The sequence below is a fragment of the Mandrillus leucophaeus genome, unplaced genomic scaffold, assembly GCF_000951045.1.
Source record: "Mandrillus leucophaeus isolate KB7577 unplaced genomic scaffold, Mleu.le_1.0 Scaffold1089, whole genome shotgun sequence".
NCBI lineage: Eukaryota > Metazoa > Chordata > Mammalia > Primates > Cercopithecidae > Mandrillus > Mandrillus leucophaeus.
The window spans coordinates 497,501-501,831 of record NW_012099087.1 but is presented as its reverse complement, the minus strand read 5'-3'; positions in this window follow the sequence as shown (position 1 = coordinate 501,831).

Here is a 4,331-nt window from a genome sequence, read left to right as displayed (position 1 = left end):
TCTTTCTTTCTTTTTCTTTCTTTCTTTCTTTCTTTCTTTCTTTCTTTCTTTCTTTCTTTCTTTCTTTCTTTCTTTCTTTCTTTCCTTTCTTTCTTTCTTTTTCTTCCTTGTTTACTTTGTGTTGAACTTCTTTAAAATGAAGCAATAATCTTTGCTCTTTCTTATCACCAGACACAATGTCCCCCTTATCTAATTATATGCTTGCTTTATAATTCACGGACTGAATCTTAAAACAATCCAGGCACCTACAGAATTCTCCCGACCAGGAGATTACTTGCAGGCTGCAGTTAATTTACAACCCAACTGTGCCTTGGATGGCACCAACCCATTCAGCAGATTGGGCAATAAATCAGGATAAGTCATTGGAGCAAGTCACGTAGACTGGGACCTCCTCATTCCTCCTTCATTCCCCTCATACCAAGCTTCCTTTTTGAAGTCCTTGTATTCTGCCCAAAGTTTGGAATGGTTTCTTTAAGGCATAAAGCTTTGGCCATTTCCCCACTGCTAGCCCTGAAATAAAGTCACTTTCCTTCCACCCGCCTCATCCTTGGTATTTGAATTTGTAAACAGCAAGTAACTGAACCTGCATTTGGTTATGAGTTTTGTTGGCCCACATGGGAAGTGTTGTGTGTTCTGAGCAGTCTAAGCCTGCTGGTCTGGTTTCTACTGGATGGGGCAAATTGCCATCTGTGAGCAGTAGCTGCTCGTGTCTAGCTGACTCTGTGGCTGAGACTCTAGGGAGTTTCCCTGAAGCTGCTGAGATGCTTTTGTCTTGAGAAACCTCCCTTCTCTTCCTGCTGTGGTGCTGGCTGCCCCTTATGCTTCACTGGTGCCAAGAAAGTGGCACCTGAGGAAGTTGACAGACTTCAGAATAGGGTAAGTTGGCCAGAGTGCACCTGGCTTTCTTCTGTTTCTTTAAATGCTACTTGGGGTCGCTCTTGTCAGACTTAGCTGCAGGTAGCATCATTTGGGCTCTTTGTATTTATTTGTATTTGTATGCTGTTTGTATTTATGATGCTACCTGAACTTTGCTGTGTTTATACTCGTCTACTTGTGGAGCCATTTGAAATTGAGATGAAGCTGTGGATTCTGTACCCAGCCCCTTAAGTGGGCATATGTTTGAGAGTGCACCACTTGGGATTGTGACTGTGTGAGTGTGTGACATTTATGCTTGGACCCTTAATTATCTTTCTTTACTTTTCTTGCCTACTCAATCCAGGGATCCAGTCTTGAAGGGGAACAGTTTCTACCATACCCCTGAATCCTTTCTAAAACACCAAAGTACTCACAACGGAGCCATGTCTAGAAGGAGGGGCCACTGTCCCTCCACAGTATGATGAGGGAATTGGAATGATCGCCTCCTCTAAGACTCAACAGGGCACCTGATTTGGACAGGGCAATGACACAGATGGAGCAGGGCAGTTCCCACTCCGGCTAATTCCTGTGGGTAGTTTGGATGAATATGGGCAGCCTGCTGGATGCTATTGGACTTACAGCCCATTTTCAACATCTGATTTATTGAATTGGAAGAGTTTCAACCTCCCTTATAGAGAGGACCTTCTGAAAATGATGAACCTCTTTGAATCTATTTTTGCCACCCATCAGCCCATTTGAGCAGATGTATGGGTCCTTTTAAACATGTTCTAGCTACAGATAAAAGGAGACTAGTAATGGAAAAGGCAAATGAGGAAGCTTGGTGCCTCTATGAGGCTAATCCAAATAGTACCCCTAATCCCATAGGGGCTATTCCTAGCACAAACCCTGACTGGGATCCCAAGTGAATGGGGAATATGGCCTGTCTGGCACATTACCAGGCATACATCTTGGTTGGACTCAAGAGAGGATTGCTCAAACAAAAGAGTTTAAGCAAAATCCAGTCATCCAAAAGACAAATGAGGATCCCTCTGAATTCTCAGAATGTACTTACCAAGCCTTCCACAGATATATTGATATAAACCTGGAAGACTCTGACAATTCAAGACAAGTGAACTTGACTTCCATTCAGCAGAACATTCCAGATATAAAGAGAAAGTTAGAAAAATGGGATGCTGTGCTGGGAATGACTCATCCCCAGTTGGTGGATGTTACTTTCAAAGTATTCAGTGGCAGGGAAAAAAATAAACAAAAGCCTGACACCACATGTGGCATAGGCAGGAAAGCCTCCATACCTGAGAAACCAGGGCAAGCCTCTGGGTCACAACCAATGTGCCTACTGCATAGAGGAAGGCCATTGGAAAAGATAGCTGCCCAGAAGTAAAGGGGCCAGGCGGACACAGAAAAGCAGAATCCACCCAAGGGGTCGCAGGCAAATAAATGACAGGACAAAACTGTGGCCCTGACAACAAATAGGGATGCCTGGAGGCTCCCTTAAATCTCTTGGAACCAATTAAAATTTCCCCACAGGAGCTCCAGGTATAAATGACAATGGAGAACAAGCTAATCCATTTCCTGGTTGACACAGGTGCTACTCATTCAGTTCTTAACACCCCAGAAGCAAAAAGCACCAAAATAACAGTACCTATAATGGGAGTTGCAGGAGGGATACAACAAAAAACTTTCTTACAACCTCTAGAGTACAAACTGGGAGGCCTGGAACTAAGACACAGCTTTCTCTATATGCCAGACTGCCTAATCCCCCTGTTGGGATGGGACCTGCTATGTAAATTAAATGCTTAAGTTATTCTTCCCCTAGAGAAGCAGCAATTGTGCTTACGGGTCCTGCTGGAATAGGTGCTGTCACTACAAATGCTGCTCACTTACTCTGAGAAAGGGGAAGAAGAAGCCTTTCCCCCAGAAATCTATAAAAGACTGAGTAATTGCATTTGGGCAGATGGGATACAGGGAAAAGCCAAAAACACACACCCAATGCATATAGAAATAAAAGAGGGGGATAGGGTGCCTGGAGAAAGCAATATCTATTTTTTTAAAAAAAAAAAAAAGAAGAAGACGACTTAGAAGGAATACAACCTGTTCTACAAAAATTTTTGAAAAATAAACTGATTCATTCTTGTAGGTCCCTACATAGCCCTCCTATCCTGCTTGTGAAAAAGCTGCACTGTGATGAATTATCAGTTTGTCCAGAACTTGAGGGCTATTAATAATCCAACAGTGCCTAACCCATATATCTTATTAACTTTTATACCCAAAAACTACAGGTAGTTTTCAGTGTTATATCTAAGACATCTTTTTCTGCATCCTGATTGAGGAGACAGCCCAGCAATTATTTCCCTTTGAATGGTGGAGCCCAGAGACCAAAACAACCCTTAAATATTATTGGATGGTACTGCCTTAAGAACTCAAAAATTCACCCACTATCTTTGGGGAAATATTGGAAAAAGACTTGAGGTGCATATAACTAGATGAAGGAGTTCTGCTACAATGTATAGATGACTTACTTAGATCAAGCCGTGATTCTGAATAATGCTTGTCCAATAATATTCTAGTCCTAAAGCATCTGACCAATGGGGATATAAGGTATCCCCACAGAAGGCCCAAACCTTCAAATGAAAAGTAACCTATCTTGGCTTGGGTTAAGGCAGGACAAATGAAGCCAATGACCAACTGAAAGCAGGCAATAGCAGCCATCAAAGCTCAAGGAAATAGAAGGCAATTGTAAGGATTCCTAGGAATGGCTGGCTTCTGTCAAATTTGGATTTCTAATTTGGGGCTAATGGCTAAACCACTTTATGAAGCTTTAAAAAGATGGAAATCAGAGCCCCTTCCATGGACAGATGAATATCAACAGACATTTTATGTCAACAAAGAAAAACTGATATCAGCCCTAGTGTTGGGATTGATGGACCCCTAGAAATTCAAACTCTACGTCCATGAGAAACAAGGCATAGTCTGGCTGTGCTGATCCAAAGGCTAGTAGATATTCCACAACCCATAGCCTATTTCTCTAGCAATTGGACCATGGAGCAAGACAAAAAGTACATGCAGGACTGGGAGTTTGATAAAACAGACCTAGGAAAACTGATGCTTATGGAACAAATCTACTCCCTAAGGCCATGGTTTATTTAATTTTAAGACATCTACATAAGAGATGCTTTTGCTTACCTAGTGTGATTCTACTCAGAAGCCCACACACTTCCAGAAAACTATTCACAAAATAACACAAGGATGTGTTTTATGTGCTGAGAATATTTCCAAGACTGAATGCAGTCCCCGCAACAGAGGATGAAATACAAATAGATATGCTTTTTTGAGGAATGGCAGACAGACTTCATTCAAATGCCCATGGCCAGTGGAAATTGCAGATTTCTTTTGGTATTTGTAGACACCTTTTTTGGATGTGTTGAAGCATACCCCACAAAATCTCAGAGGGCTAC